At 36.1% G+C, this 17500-nt stretch overlaps 1 protein-coding gene across 17 annotated transcripts in view; it reads right to left on the reverse strand.

Moving 5' to 3' along the window:
• cadm2a (cell adhesion molecule 2a) overlaps positions 1-17500 on the reverse strand; it is a 755249-nt gene that overhangs the window by 617956 nt on the left and 119793 nt on the right. For 2 of the 17 annotated variants that reach the window (XM_087269781.1, XM_087269782.1), the window contains exon 3: positions 7002-7052. The gene's annotated coding sequence lies outside the window, so the exon portion shown is untranslated. 17 annotated transcript variants of the gene reach the window in all.

The raw sequence follows: 17500 nt of genomic DNA on the forward strand, positions 1-17500 counted from the left end.
GGAGGAGTGGCTTTTAACAGTGACTATACAGGAAAATAAGCAGAAGGCATGGCTTTAAAAAGTAAATATAAGAAAAATAATCAGAAGGCGTGGCTTTTAACAGTGACTATACAGGAAATTAAGCAGGAGGTGTGGCTTTGAACAGTGAATAAGCAGGAGGCGTGGCTTTGCACAGTGAATATGCAGTAAAATAAGCAGGAGGCATGGCTTTGAAAAGTGAATATAGAGAAATATAGAAAAATAATGAGAAGGTGTGGCTTTGAACAATCAATACCGAGAAAAAATAAGCAGGAGGTGTGGCTTTAAACAGTAAATATCCATGAAAAAAAGCTGGAGGCGGGGCTTTGAATAGTTATTATAAGCTTGAAGGTGTAGGGCTGAGGGAAAGGGGTGAAAAGCCCTTTGAATGAAGATTTTCCAGGACCACACTCAAAACCAATGAGTAAGAAAATTTCCCAGAATACACCAGCCACTGAACGCGGAGGTAAAGAGATCCACAAATGAGTATTTAATTATTACTATTAATTATTAATTATTTATAATTTTTTGTGATTATTATGAATATTTACAACAAACACATTTTAATATAATCATAACCACGTTCATGTTTTGCCATCATGTTAAAAAAAATGCTAAAATAAAAACCGATACATTTCGCTATCTTTATACTAACACCTGTATAGCAGTCCCACAACATCCTGACACTGGATGACACTTATATACCCTGTCAGTAATGTTTAGTGGCTGGCAATGGGCTTTTTACAGTGTCTGCTATATTGTTAATGTTGTGTAATTTTTGTACATGTGCTGTAGTGCTGTCCCAATTCTTAGGGGTAAATTTTGAACCCCTTCCCCCTAACCCTCGGTTGTAAGGGCCAAGGGGAAAGGGTACAAAACTTGAATTGGGATTGGGCCTAAATATCCAGGAAAATAAGCAGGAGATGTGGTTTCGAACTGTGATTATGGACATGATATTTTGCTTAGCTAGCTTGCAATTTCCAACCTTTAAGAAATCATCTTACATGCACCCTAACTTGACCAAATAAATGCAGACTTGCATGCAGAAAGACTATTTTATACAAAAACAAACGCTATACTGACAGCACCCTATAAACAGTATGCTTTTTAACAAGTACTCATTTCAGTGTTTTCTGTGTGAACACCAATTCTCAAGACCAAGTCTTCAGCATGTGTGCTATAATCTAATACACAACTCATTTGAACTTAAAATGGATGGATAGCTGAATGAATGCTGAATACATTAGAGCTTAGCTAATTTCATGTGATATCTTGAGCTTTAAATACACCCTCGACAAAACCGATGCAGCACCGCATTATTAAATCTAGACCAATTTTAAAGCATAAAAGCATAACAAACCGCAACGATTGCTCTGTCAGAGTATGACTGTTGACCCTCCACCCACAAACGGCACACTAAATGCCTGTACAAACACAAACACATGTTTTCCACCTCCGTGAATGCAATCCAACAAAAATGTCACAACCAACTGGAAGTTGGGCTGAAACTGTATAGTTGGGGAGGGGGAGACACAAGTTTGAGTCTTCTGACAGTATGTATTGTCTATGTGTAAGGGTCTTTGACTACTGTATGCCTTGTTGCACCTCTGTCCACTCATCCATCACTCTCTGGAAACAGTTCTGTTCTCTAATGAAGCCACAAGGGTGGACGCGAGCGTACAAACACCCCTTTTGGACCTCCAGTACTGTACCTCTGGTGGAAGTCAACCTCAAGCTCCCTAAAAAATTCAGCAGCAAACACAGGGATGAGGATCAAGTTGTTCTTTTCATCTGTGATTCAAGCAGTCCACAGGCACGGCTGATCAGTTCCAGAGCAACGAAAGCTTATGGTTGCGGGTTTTCAAACAGCCCTAGAGCCCACAATAAATCCCTGAAAGGGGCTTCGGATCTGGGCAATGTGAGTTACACTGGAGCACACAGTCGGCCTGCATTTAGACTGTGGTTATGGGAGGAGAAGAGAGAGAAACAGGCGTTCAGGCTGCCTTGTCATCGCCGGACCCCCACCCCAAATTAGGTCTGTGTGGTTGGGGAGCATTCATGGAAAAGACATGAGTTCCAAAACCCCAAGCATACCAACTTTTAGGCTGTTTTAGAATATGAACATTGAAAAGTTCAGGCTTCAATCTCCAAACCTCTGATGGAAATGCTGGCTTTCCTCTTCAAAACTAAAGCTTCTTTCACTCTTAAAATAAAGCTTCCAGAATGAGGGTTTCACAGTTTATTTCATGGAGGAAAAACTTTTGTTTCCCTATAGAATATTTCAGTGAAAATCCCTTACTTTTGTTCTACTTCTAGTTAAGAACATCTAAAGAAAGCTTTTTGTGTACTGGAAAAGCTTCATGGATGTTAGAGATTATTTATAGAACAGTTTACAATATAAACATTTTTTTTTAAGGGTACAATTTTTAAGAGGGTTGTTGTCATCCATGAAAGCATGTCCAAGGTTCTTTAAACCACTCCACTGTTAGACATATTATTGCCTTTTTTTGCAGTACCTTACTGGCAGCACTGTTGCCAGCGGGTTACCGCAAATGCCCCTTTACAGAAACGTACCAGTCAATGTGTTTTACAGTAGCAGGGCCCTGCCACAATTTAATTTTACCGTAAAATAGCCATACCACAACTTATTTTTATAGTTAAATGGCCTTTACCTTATTTGAATTTTACCAAATGACAATTTTTATTTATTTATAAATTTATTTACATTTCATAGTTGCAGTGCAAAACCCTTTTTTTATTAGTATTTTCTATTGAATTTAATAAATTCCAAATAAGTGACAAGATCATGTGCAGCAGTATTTTTAATATTCATTGTTATCATATACATTTTAATTTAAGTAATTTTTATTTATCAATTTATTTTAAATACATTGTGTGATACAATATGTTAATTAATAGTTCTTCATCAACTGTCTCCTTCTTGTCTTTATCTACAGTAGAACTATTTGATTACTTTGGTTACAGTAGAATACCGGATATCCATAATATTAAAATTACTGTGAATATTTTAAAATGGCCAACAATGCAGTGCATATTACAGTAGTTAACTTTTAAGAATGCATGTGGAATTTTACAGGCAGTTTTAGCAATAGATAACTGAAAAATTGTGTCAAGGTCTAACAGTGATATATACCACACTATGAATCAATTATTCATAATAGGAACTGTTATGTAAAACTCTGTTATGCCAAACTAAATGATCCTTTTACAACACTGATGTAAAAACACTCCTTTATGAATGTCACTTTTACACTAGGTGTGTTGGTCACCTTGCCTAAAAGTTATTTTAAAAGATGCATTGTGTTACTCAAGCTACAAGTCAACATTGCTGTTATTAATCGAAAACGACCTGCGATGCTCATTTACTAGAAAAGGTCCTCCAGGGGATACTTGGCGTTATGCATTATGTTGACACAATGATAGTGCAAATTATGCCTTAAGGGAATTGAAACTACAATCTCTGTGTCTGAATAGGCCTGCTTCCTTGCAGTAGGTAAAGTAAGAAAAGAAAGTGAAAATATGAAATGAGAAATGTATTATGTATCCTACTTCTGGAGAGATTCTTATATGTGCACCTGATAAATACTTTACTATCACATTAGGCACAGGAGTGATTCTGTGAGTAGTAGTCAAGTTCTGCAACTGATGCTGCAGGTTACATGGACAATGCCAATACATGTAGTAGTCCAGATTCCATGTATACTATATATTCATATGTATAAATGTATTTTTATTTATGTATTGGGCATGGGCCAGTATAGGATTCTGACGATATGATAACCTTGGATAAAACATCACTGTTTTACAGTATCGTGAGTGCTGATATAAAATAAATTATTTTTGAATGTATGGGTAAAAACAAAAACTTTGTTTCACTTTGAACAGAATATATTTTATTTTGAGAAACATTTATAATATTGTGGAGCAGTAAACATGACAGGCTAAATAACTGAAATTAATCATTGGCTTCTGCAGTCTTCATTAGTTTCAAAAACACAGATTTCTTTACAATTTAAAACAGCATCGTTATATATATATATATATATATATATATATATATATATATATATATATATATATATATATATATATATATTTTTTTTTTTTTTTTTTTTTTTTTTTTGCTGGAGATACTGTTGTCTTAAAAAAAATATAGTATTTAAAAGAAAACGGAACAGTATATAGCAGAAAATTTTGATGGTTTTAAAACCTTGTCTTTTCCAAACAGCTGTAGACCTCGAAAAACGTTATCGTTTCATGCATGCCTAGTATGTATATGTTTGCAATGCAAAATTAAAAGATGATAGCTAGACTTTCCCAAATATTTGATCCTGGACCCCTAAACATCTTAGTTAAAATTGCACAAACAGATTTGAAGAAATAATTAGTAAATTAAGTAAACACCATCTTCCATTAAGACATTTAGTAGCCCAGCAGTTACTGTATCTGCAACTTTCACATGGTCACCCACTACAGCTAAGCAGAGCTGCGCCTAGTCAGCCCCTGAATGGGAGACCACATGGGAAAGTTAGGTTGCTGCCAGAAGTGTTACTAGTAAGTCCAGCAGGGGCGCTCCTGCGGTCTGTGTGGGTCCTAATGCCCCAGCATATTGATGTGAACTCTATACTGCTTAAGTTAGATGAGTGTTAAACTGTGGTTGTTAAAAATCCAAAGATGTACTTCGAAAAAGAGTAGAGCTTTAACCTTGGCATCTTAGTCAAATTTGACCACTCTAAGTTCTCCGTCCACCATGGCTGCCTAACCATCCCCATATCACAAATGCCTTCATCCCTAATGCTGCTTCCCAATTTGCATACTTATACTATGCTTATATATTTATGAAGGAAAAATATAGTCTTTCGAGTGCGCAACAGAAGAGTATGCAAAATCAGGGACATACTCATTTATAGATTGTTAAATTGCTTAGCATGATTCAAATATTTTCCAGTGGGCTAGATATTAATTACCAGTCATACAAACACTGAAGCCTCTCTACTTGAAGGTTGATCTCGTGTGACCATCATGTTTAGTTTATTTATACTTTTCACACGCGTTTGTAATTCTAATCACATTTACGTTCAATGTGCAATGTACAGTGGGCAATATCAGCGGTTAGAGTTTGGACGGTTCTTAATTTTTATCGGAAAAACTTTTTGGCATACTCTTTTCAACATACTACGATTTGAGACATACTAATTCTATTTTTAAAAACTCTTTAGAAAGGATAGTATGTGAATTGGGATGCAGCATCTGTCTCCTCTCCAACAATCAGCTGGTGTGTGGTGTGCAGTCTGACGCAATATGGCTGCTGTTGCATCATCCAGGTGGATGCTGCACACTGAAGATGGTTGAGAAGATCCCCCCCCCCAAAAAAAGTGTAATGCGCTTTGAGTGTCCAGCAAAGTGCTTGATAAATGTAAATAAATATCATTATTATTATTCGTAGAAGTAGTGGTAGTAGTCGTAATAGTAGTAGTAGTAGAACATTTTCTTCCTGAAATATATCCAAACTTATTTTTTTGATAAGTAAAATAAATTGCTTCAAACTTCTTAAAATTGTTGTTAAATTGTTAAATCTTACCTCCAAATAGTATTGAATCCTAAAAAAACATAAACCAATGGAAATATTTCTTATTCAGTTATCAGATTACGTATAAAGCTCTTTTTTTTCTGTCCAGGGTCACATAATTCACTTGTGGTAGTTAAGTTAGAAAGTGACTTCTAAGTGAGAACTTTTTTCTTTTCTTCACTCTCTGGAATGAACTCTTCAATGTACTGTTGAACTTCATTAACAGTCATTTCACACCAACCTCTTTCTACTTTCCTACTTCCTTTCTTTTTTTCCTACTTCCTGAGGAGCAACTTTCAAAGACACAAGGCGTTTCATCCAGCCATTTGGCAGACCGCTTTATTCTAATCGTGGCATATTAATAACTCTATTCACAAACATCGCAGACTCTGAAAACAAGCCTCGTCTGGGTTTATAAGTGTGATTTCACAGGATATCACAGTAAGCATCTCTCTATACAATATGTGAAAACAAAATACCTGCCAATGTTTCTCAGTCTGAGCATTTCGGTTAACACAATGGTTGGAGGAAGTCTCGGAGGAAGAGACATTGGGGGTATTTTTTTAATAGAGACACAGGGAAAGGGTCAGGAGAAAGGTCAGTGCAATAAGACAGTGGACTGATAAGATTTATCTGAGTCAAAGATTCATTATGGCCAGAGTTTCACAGGAAAGACCTCTTAGCTAGCTTTGCCACACACATAAACAGTCATGTACACACTAACACACAATACACTGTGAGTATGGTTACAACCACTAAGCCCTTTGTCAACTCATGAAATACACACAATCACACACAGTCTAAGGCCACAAAAGTCTCCAGCTCCGTGCAGGCAGAGCAACATGGCTTTACATATATTCACATTAAATAACACACATTTAAGCAGAGCAATACAAGAAAAATGCAGCGGATATCACTTTTTCTTAAATTGGAAGGACAGAAAGAAGGAATGAAATAACAAAATGATGGAAGGCATGAAGTAAGGAAGACAGAAAGCAGGTAGGAAAAAAAGACAGATGAAAATACTTCATTTCATTCTGTTTTCTTCCTTTGCTTCATTCTTTCTCTCCTTCCTTTCCTCCACATTTCCCTTCTGGGTAGAAGGAAGGGGGGATGTAGAAAAAAAGGGTCGTAAGTAAGAAGGGAATGCTGGAAGGAAGAATGCAAGTGAGATGGGTGAAATGAAGCAAGGAAGAAGGGAAGGAAGGAGGAATTTGACATAGGCAGGCAGGCTTGAAGAAAATATATAGGGGAAGCTGAAAGGAGAGAATGACAGATTAAAAGAAACAAATACATGCTAGCTAAAAAGATGGAAGGAAAGATAGGATGAAGAGTGGAAGAAACATAGTAAGAACACATGAAGGAAGTGTGAAAAAAAATACCCAAGACTCACTAAAAAAGTACCATGTGATGCTTCTCAATGCTTCATTCAGTCTGTACTCACCTAGAAAAAAACAAAGAAAAAATATTGGGGTTATTGATCATGTACCATGTCAACAAATACCAATATAACACAGATAAACAAAAATGTTTACTCTAAAACTAGCAATACATTTAGATTAATTTGCAAAAGGCCCAAACGTCTGAGCTAGATTTGAATTTAATTCAAAATTTAGTATGCAGTTTGATACAAATAAAATGGCCAATCACTATCATAGTTTACATGTGTGTGCAACATTTGACTACTAAATTCACTTTCAAATTCAACCCATTCATCCATCCATCCATCCAACCAACCAACTAACCAACCAACCAACTAACCAGCCAAACAATGAACCAGTCAGTCAGTCAGTCAGTCAGTCAGTTAGTCAATCGGTCAGTCAGTCAGTCGGTCAGTCAGTCAGTCGGTCAGTCAGTCAATTAGGAGTACAGCTCCAAGGCTAGAAGCAAAGCAACATATGTATAATTTATCTCATACATTGTGGTATATCTCATACAACAAAGGCATGCTGCATAATTACTTTTTAAATATGTTTGATGCAATTAAAATGGCCAATCACAATCCTATATTAAAAATAAGGTTCACTAATGTCAGCAGGTTTAAATTCGGGGTGAGTTTAAATATGTGTGCATCATTTGACTACTTATCAATTTCAACCTATCCACCCATCCTTCCATTCATCCATCCATCCATCCATCCATCCATCCATCTACCAACCAACCAACCAACCAACCAACCAACCAACCAACCAATCAACCTATCAACCAACCTGCCATCAGTCACACATATTTATCTTCACCTAAAACTACAGAAGAGAGACCATAAACAGAACAATTTGAGTAATATCAGTCCAGTTCTGCTTTGATAGCACTGTAATGAGTACAGCTCCAAGACTAAAAGGAAAACAATTTTAGTATAATTTATATCTCGTAACAACGGAATGCCACATAAAAAAACAATTTAACTTCAAACTGATAGTTTGCCAACAATGAATGCTCTTTAAATAGAGACACTGAAGCTTCTGTTTCTGTTTTTTTGAATATGCATTTATCAATGTTTATAAGGAAACGTAATGTTGATTTATCATATTTACCTTTCTTAACCATCTGCTTTCTATTCTTGGAATTAACCACTCAAATAATTTGGATTCTTTTTGGTGATTCTTTGTGGTTTTAAAAAAAAATGAAAGATAATTTGGTGTCTTTTTTTTTCTTTTGAAAATGTCAATTGCCAGTTCATGGACACACAAAAAAATGCTAAGAGAAAATTACAAATATCTTGATTCGTGCTTTGAAAAAGGATGAAAGTTTAATGGAAGTGAAAGTGAGTATATAACAGATTTCTGTGTGTGTGTTTGAATTATGTATTCAACAAGCCCCTACTGGGAAAACACATCCATCATAAAATGATATTTGAGCTCGGCAGAAGTTCTGTTAAAACTCTGTGTGTATGTGTGTGTGCGTTTGTGTAAAATGAGTGGAACAATAAATGAGCCTGTGATTGTTTGCCTTTCACTAGGCTTTTGTTTTTCTCCACTCATGGCTGTTTGTAGTGGCACAAACTCTATTAAACAAATAAAGCACACGAAGAAAGCGAGACACTGTGTCATACGCCGCAGTCTTATGACATCATAATCATAATTGTATCATCGGGGTAAAGGCCTGTCATGTGTTATGAATGGCTGCGCCGCTAACTCTGACAAACTGATGAAATGCCTTTAAAAGGAGACTTTCCTCTTCCTTGAGGCTTTTGTTATATAAGAGATCTGCATTTCTGGTTGAATTGTGGTTTTCATGCTCTGTTAAGTCACAATTGGGTTGGTATTAACAAGTACACATGCAGTGGCTTACAAATACATACCTAGCTTAAACATCATATATACTGTACAGCTGACGTCAAAAATTATTAACCCTCCTTTGATATATATATATATATATATATATATATATATATATATATATATATATATATATATATTTCTTTTTTTTTTTTTTTTTCAAATGATGTTTAACAGAGCAAGGATTTTTTTTCATAGCATTTACTATCATATTTTTTTTTTTTTCTGGAGAAAGTCTTTTTGTGTTATTTTGGATAGAATAAAAGCAGTTTTTATAAAAATAAATAAATAAATAAATAAATAAAACCTTTATTAACCAGTATTATATTAGGTCAATATTATTAGCAATACTTTTATATCAATTGTCTACAGCACAAACCATCGTTAATGTCACGATCACCAGCGATCTAGCCTATGTAGATTGCTGGAGAACTACACATCTGCCACAAAATGAATTATAACTACCATAACGCCTTGCATTAATCTAGACCCACTACAGCAGACAATGATCCGGTCACTCACTGACACACAAAGCTGAAACTCATTCTCACCAGCACTATAAACTCAGCACACACATACACTTCTTGGCTTGTTTACCTGTAACTTTACGAAGCTTTTCCTAGTTTAGTCTTGTCATGCTTCCTGTATATGTGTGTGTGTGTGTGTATATATATATATATATATATATATATATATATATATATATATATATATATATATATATATATATATATATATATATACACACACACACACACTGTTCTTGTAACATGTTTTGTTTTTATTTTGGTCTGACATCTGAATAAACACATTATGAAAAACTGTGTCTTGTTTTGGTCATAAAACAGAAGCATTATTAAAGTACATCAAGTCATAGTTTCAGAGTATTTGTACAAATCGGGATTTGAACCTGGGTCATTTGCATCACAGAAACTTTGTGCGCACACACAGTCCACTAGGCTACATGAGATATAGATATTTTTTCTAACCCTTAGTCAAATGCAGATTGGCTAGGTCTTGAATTGCTTCTGAAATGACAGATGCTTTGTATTGATTTAGTCACGTGACCTGGTATTTTAAAACAATTTACTCACCTGACCTGTGTGTTTCGAATCACCTTAGTCACGTGACCTGGGTGTTTCAGATCATGCTTCGGTGCAGTGTTTCGACACACTTGCGCTTCGTAGATCTCGACACTGTGTCGAAACTGTTTGACTGTTTCACGTCATCCATCCCTACACTCTTAAAAATATGGGGTTATTTTTTTCTACCCAAATCTTTGGTTGAGGCATTTGAGTAATTTTTAGGGCTTATTTTCAGAGTCTTGGGTAGTTTCAACCAAGCTCTTTGCGTCAAATCAACTCACAGCAGGGGCTGACTGGGATACCACATATTGTGTACTAATTAGTTTAAATGCAATGAAAATAGTGTAACATAAACACAGATTCCTTGCGTTTTCAGATGAATAATGAGATTTATGCCTATAGCAGCCTTTAGTCAGACCTTTCTCAAATAAATAATTTCTTACTACCTTTTGTACACCTGTAATCAAAGCTACACACCCCCCACCGTACTTCAGTGATGCCGAATCAAAACAATACAATTGGTGGGTCATCTTTGGCAGGCATTTTTGGATTAAATTAACCTATTATTTAAGTAAAAATAACCAATTATTGGATAGAAAACCCCAATTTATAGGGTTAACAATAATAACCCAATTACTTGGGTGAATGTAACCCCTGATGTGTTCTGTCCTATATTTACCCAGCAGTAGGGTTAAAAACAACACAATTCGGTAGGTTTTTAACCCTGTGTTTTTTAGAGTGCACCTGACCCTTGTTTTGTTCATTGTTTATCCAGTTTGCCACCTGCACCGACTTCTACCTGTGACCACGACTACACTTTTGGAGTACGCTCATGATATTGTTTTTTCCTGTTGACCATTGCCTGCCCATTCTCTTAATAAATCTTCATGTGGATACTCAACTCTGTTTTCTCTGTTGTTAACTTATTTAAGCCTCTAAATGTCACTTTAATCTGAATGCTACTATCTTAAGAAATATCTTGTAAAATATTATGTACAGCAATCATTGCAAAGATAAAATAAATGAAGTATTTGAAGGTTAGTTATTAAAATCATAATGTTTAGTGGTGTCTTGGAAAAAAAAATATTTCCATTAAATATAAATTGGGGAAAAATATACAGGGGGCTAATAATTCCAACTGTATATACAAATAATAATGTAATAAAAATGTAATTAGTAGGGAACTGTGTGCTGTTTTTTCAGTGGGAAGAACACACAAAAATGTATTAAAGAAAGTGATTCACTTCAATTAGCCTTTTATTTGCATTTATTCATTTAGAAGACACTTTTATTCAAAAAATGACAGCCAGATGAGAATAATAGAAGCAATTTAAATGGCCAGATAAGTACGATATGTAGATGCTGCGTCAAATCTTGGTTAATAAATCTTGGCGAATAACAAACGGACAGGTAGAATATATATATATATATATATATATATATATATATATATATATATGTATAAAAAGCACAAACAAAACAAGTTAAAACAAAACCACAGTGAAGAAATAAAAATAATGAAAGCAAACAAAAATAAAACATAAAAGGCTAACAATTCATAAACAAAACAAAAACAAACCAAAGCACAGCACACACATACACACACAAACATTACCCACTCAAGTCTGCTTACATTTATGTGTTTGTTTAAATGCCTACACTGTAAAAAATGGCCATGATTTCAACGGTAAAAAAACTGTAAAAATGCTACAGTACAAATACGTGAACTGGTTAATGGTATGTTTCCTTAATATATACGGCGAATAACCGTAAATTTACTTTCCCAGAATTCCCTGCATGGCACATCACTTTTTATGCATTTTATTGACATTAATATGGATCTTTTTAGTTGTTTCCCCATCAATTATGTACATCAGAGATTTATGTTACATCTAATGTTGATAAAAAATGTTTATTTCATGACTTTAATTTTATGCGTGTTACCATACTGGTGTTTAGTAGCTGTGTGAATGACACTGAGCACCTTCTATATGCCAATACTCTTTTCTGCTTGTGGGGAAAAGTTAATTGTGATGAGCATTGGCTCATTATGTAACTTTCTCATCACCACCTGCATGTGGGTGTGCTAACGTGTCTAACTGTGTAACAAAAGATGTGTAGATGTTGGTCATTCAAAATGCAGACATATTACCTCTATAAATTAATAAAATACGGTAGTTTACCGTAAAAATGAGAAATTACTTTAACGGCTTGTACCGTGTTTTTAATGGTAAAGTACTGGCAACCACAGCTGCCGTTTTTTTACCGTAAATTTTACGGATTTAATTATTACAGTGTACCTTTACTGCCTACAACAGTAACATGGATGCTAACCATAGCAGAACCAACAAACAAATCTTTATTCTTCCCAGAAGGTGATTCATGTTAGTGAGCTCTCTGGCTCCATTTGCGCACTGCTCTTCTTGCGGTTACAAAATGAACATGAAGACTCTTGCTGGCAAAGTGATTTCCCAGAAGGCCCTGCTTGAATCTCTGCTAGTGATGTGCTAGCCAACCAAACAATCCCACCTCTCTGCCTGTTCTGATCACACTAACGACAGTTCATTGTGGCCCCCAAATTGGAGTCTGCATTGGGGCTGGCCTTACGACTCCCTGAATAAGGTGACGACTTTCTGCTGCAGGAGTCCTGAAACCCAAACTCTCCCATTTTCCTCAATCTTCTATTGATCTGCTGTCACCTCAGACAGGCTTGTTTTCACACAGTCAGGCTGTGGCCACACTGCCCTTTCTCTCTTGTTAATCTATATGCAGTACAGTTGCATAATATGGTGAGAGAATTAAATTGGCCTCTATAATTAATGCAAAGGTGAATGAAAAAAAGGAATCTTTTTTGCTTTTATAATGTGTCTGGACTTAAAAGCTAATTTAGATTTTTCAAGTTGCAGTTTTCTAGTTCTAGTCTTCAATGTTGGTTTTATTTGCAATTTATGTTTATGATTTGATTGGAATCAAAAAATCTTACCTTGTTTTATAACATTCTTCTACATTTGTATAGTAGTGTGTAGTCCTGTGTTATGTTGTCACTTTATGTTGTTTGATAAAGCACCTTGGTCCTGGAGGAACATTGTTTCCTTTCACTGTGTACTGCACTGTATATTGTTGAAATGACAATAACGCCAACTTGACTTGAAACTAAATAAATAAATAAATAAACAAATAAATAAATAAACAGACAAACAATGGTTCAACATATATTTATGTCAGTAGTTAACACACTCAATGCATTTTTTTTAACACATTCAAAAATTCAAAAAACTCTTTACCAAATGGTTGTTACCGGAATTAATACATAAACTATGAAAAATCGGAATATATGAAATGTAAACCAATTTATTTACAAACATAATCAAAATAAAACATTTTTGCATAATAAAAAAATTTTATTTTTGGAAGTATGCCATAAAATATTTCAGATTTTAACTTAACATTTTTTTTTAATAAAACCAAAATCAAGTGTTGTTGTGCAACATGATTATGTTTGTTTAATTTTTTTTTGCAAACCAACAATATTGTGTAGTGTAAACCATTATTTAAAACATCATTCTTTAGATGACTTTAACAGTCATTATTTACAGTAAAGCAGTCAAAATATTGTCAGCTATTTGGTAGAGCAGGCAGCTGAAAGATTAAAAACCACAACAAAACAACAACAACAAACAGTCCATTTCACAGCTAACGTAAAGGGCACTTCACATAGAGTTAAAAAGTTTTATACTGTACAGGTGTCATGCTCTATTCCACTACCCTTACCCCAACTCCACCCCTAAGCCTAACCCTCACATTATGTCCCCAAAATGTAAGTAATGTAATACAAGGTGTACACATGGACACACACACAATTTATTGTCTGCCGGGACAAACTTTGGTTTCTCAGGCCTAAACAGAATTCGAAATGTTATGTGTGAAAAACCTTTCTCTGAATTCACATTTGGATTGAAAAGCGAATCATGATCCATTTATGTTTTTTCAACGTCTGGTCCAATAAAATTACAGCTCATTCTTATAAAACTTATATAAAATTAACTGAATTACAAAGAATTATGCTCTTCAGAGTGTTTCAAAAATAAAGATTTCATCTTTGATGAGACGTTAAATGACATTCTGACTTTCTGTGGTCATTTAAAAATCCCATAGCACTTCACGTATGGAGTAGAGGTGTAACCCCTGTCCAAATTCTCTCCATCAGGCCTTACCCATCATTGCCTCCCATTCATCCCCATCCACTGAACTGGCTCTACCACTGACTCCCCACTCCACCTATAGCTGGTGTGTGGTGAGCACTGCTGTCCTGTGGCTGCCGTCGCATCATCCAAGTAGATGCTGCACACTGGTGGTGGAGAGGACCTCCCTCCCCTTTTAATGATGCTATAATACGCTATAATAATTACTCTATATAAATACACATTACGTTACAATATAAGTTTTTAGTTTAAATAATTGTGTGAGCACAAAAGTGATTAAAAAACAGTTCTCGGTGCATTTACATACCTGAAGTGAAAAGCAATTAAAGTACAGTTTATATTAAATATAAAACAATAATAATGGCTTCTCATATAGATTGTATACTGAATTCTAAAAGCCCTTCCAAGAAAAGCAGTGCCCCATCAAGATTTCAGATATATGTGCAAACGAAGGACAGAAAAAAACAACAAAAGTGAGTGAAAAACTGTTTTGTAAAGAGATATGGATTTATAGACACATTTCAGATCCATTGTAGTTATGACAGCATCTGATCCACTAATAGTACAGCTCATCTGTATGAAACATTGGCTTCTCATACTAATATTACACTGAATTATGTTCTGCAGATTGGAGTGTTGTAAGAAAGAAGAGCCACATCAAGATTTCAATTTACCTAATAGTGCAGCATCACTTCAAAACCTGAGGAACTGGCGTACACTAGATAAACATCTCCTCTTTCCTTAAAAAGCACGCACCGCATTGACTTGACAGTACAAAGAGCGTCTTCTGCTGCGGCCAGCAAGCAAATGTAATTACAGCCGGTGGCCTGGCACACACAATGGGCTTTAATTGTGTTGCGGCAGAACAGCTGCTGAAGTGAAGCCGAGTATCAGTCTTCCTGCTGTTTGGACATTACACAGCCAGCGGGTGAAGCGGGACCTCCCGCCAGCCCCCAGTCCCACAGAAAGACACCGTCGTCTGTGCCTCTGGATCACCCTGAACCTTCCCTGTGCCATCTGCCTGTTGAAAAAAGCTGACTTTTGGACCTGCAACCAGGGGTGTACAATAGATTTGATTAAAGACGAAAAGACAGCTATGCCCTCGAGACGCAACCAAAGCGAAGGGTCTCCGACACCCCACAGAGAACTTACTCTTGTATATTTTTCCTTCCTGGATAAAGATTTGATGTTCCATCGAGCGTGTGCAGCATGTTGAAAGTCTATCCTTTGATCCCGGAGACCTACAGCATATTAAAATTGCCTTTGTGTCTAAGGGTAAATAACAGGTCAGTATCTGTAATGAGTAGGTAAACCGATATCGCCACCTCTGGGATTGACAAGACCTCCCTTTGCAGGCGAATGTGGCACGGTTTTTCTTTTACGCTGACTGACATCGGAAGACTCGAGCCCAGCAGACACTCAATTAGACTCTCTAGGTAACGGCGTCATTTCCATAAATCTGCCGTAGAGGGCAAATTATTGGAGCGTCAGAGTCTGTGATGATGGCGACTGCTGTCGGAGGCGCGTGGGTAAACAATGAGAGTCCGCACATTAGCCGGCCATTTATTCAGATCTGTCAATAAGAGTTGAATGCTGAGAATGACGGATGTGCCTGGCCTATTCGCTCGATGGAAGACTGTAGACAATTAGGGCTTGGGTCAACAAACTGCCCAACACCGGAGACATTAATGTGTTTGCCCAGGTCGAAGAGGACTCAAGGTTAATGCTCAGCGCAGGGATTAATGTGCTTACTTAAGAAAAATGGACAGACTTTTACTCTAATGTGCACAAGGCGGCAAGAGTGAACCCAGCAAGCCTAGTGTTGCAAATTAGATGGGAAGGAAGAGAAAAAGAGAGAGAGTGAAAGGTAGAGAGGGTGAACGTAGAGAGAGAGAGTGAAAGTACAAAGTTTGTGCCATAGGTGCCATGAAGTGTTCATTCATTCATTCATTCATTTTCTTGTTGGCTTAGTCCCTTTATTAATCCTGGGTCGCCACAGCGGAATGAACCGCCAACTTATCCAGCTAGTTTTTACGCAGCGGATGCCCTTCCAGCCGCAACATATCTCTGGGAAACATCCACACACACATACACTACGGACAATTTAGCCTACCCAATTCACCTGTACCACATGTCTTTGGACTGTGGGGGAAACCAGAACACCCGGAGGAAACCCACACAAAGGCAGGGAGAACATGCAAACTCCACACAGAAACGTCAACTGAGCCGAGGTTCGAACCAGTGACCCAGCGACCTTCTTGCTGTGAGGCGACAGCATTTTTACATTTTTACGTTTTACATTAATCCATAACAGCATGTTTGTACAATGTTGTGTGTTTTGAGAAAGATAGAGAGAGAAAAAGAAAAACAAGGAGAGAGAAACAAAGAGGGAGCGAGAGACTGGAGTTGGCTAGTTTGTTTGTTATTTGGTTGATTGAGTGAATGAATGATGGTTTTGTTGGTTGGTTGGTTGGTTGGTTTGTTGATTAAGTGAAAGAATGAAGGCTTGATTGGTTGGTTGGTTGATTGAGAGAATGAATGAATGAATGAATAAAAGAATGAATGAATGAAGGGTTTGTTGGTTGGTTGATTGATTGAGTGAATGAATAAATGAATGAATGATGGGTTTGTTGGTTGGTTTGTTGGTTGTTTGGTTGATTGAGTAAATGAATGATGGGTTTGTTGGTTGGTTGGTTGGTTGATTGATTGGTTGATCGAGGGGTTTGTTGGTTGATTGATTGGTTGATTTATTGATTGGGTTTGTTGATTGGTTGGTTGGTTGATTGGTTGATTGAGGGGTTTGTTAATTGATTGATTGATTGATTAAAGGGTTTGTTGGTTGGCTGGTTGGTTAACTGACTGACTAACTGATTGATTGATTTGGTCATTCATTAATTTCTCAATTATTTGTTTATTATTTTTAATTGTTTATTTTGAGGGAGATGGTGTCGGTATAACTCATTGATTAGTTGATTAATTGACTGACAGATTGATTGATTGATTGATTAAAGGGTTTGTTGGTTGGCTGGTTGGTTAACTGACTGACTAACTGATTGATTGATTGATTGATTGATTGATTGATTGATTGATTGATTGATTGATTGATTAATTGATTGAGCGTATATGTACAATGTTGCCTTTTAAAAAATCTAAAGTCACTAAAATAAGGCATTTGGTAAGATGATTAGGCATATCTGGACAGAGCTGTTTAATTTCAGAGTGTTTTGTTTTTCCAGATCATTTTCTTTTTGTAGCCCTTACAGTAAGGATATTTCATATTCAGCATGTACATTATTTAGTTGAAGTATAATTAGTTTAATGTAGTTT

The sequence above is a fragment of the Danio rerio genome, chromosome 10, assembly GCF_052040795.2.
Source record: "Danio rerio strain M-AB ecotype USA chromosome 10, GRCz13ab, whole genome shotgun sequence".
Lineage (NCBI taxonomy): Eukaryota > Metazoa > Chordata > Actinopteri > Cypriniformes > Danionidae > Danio > Danio rerio.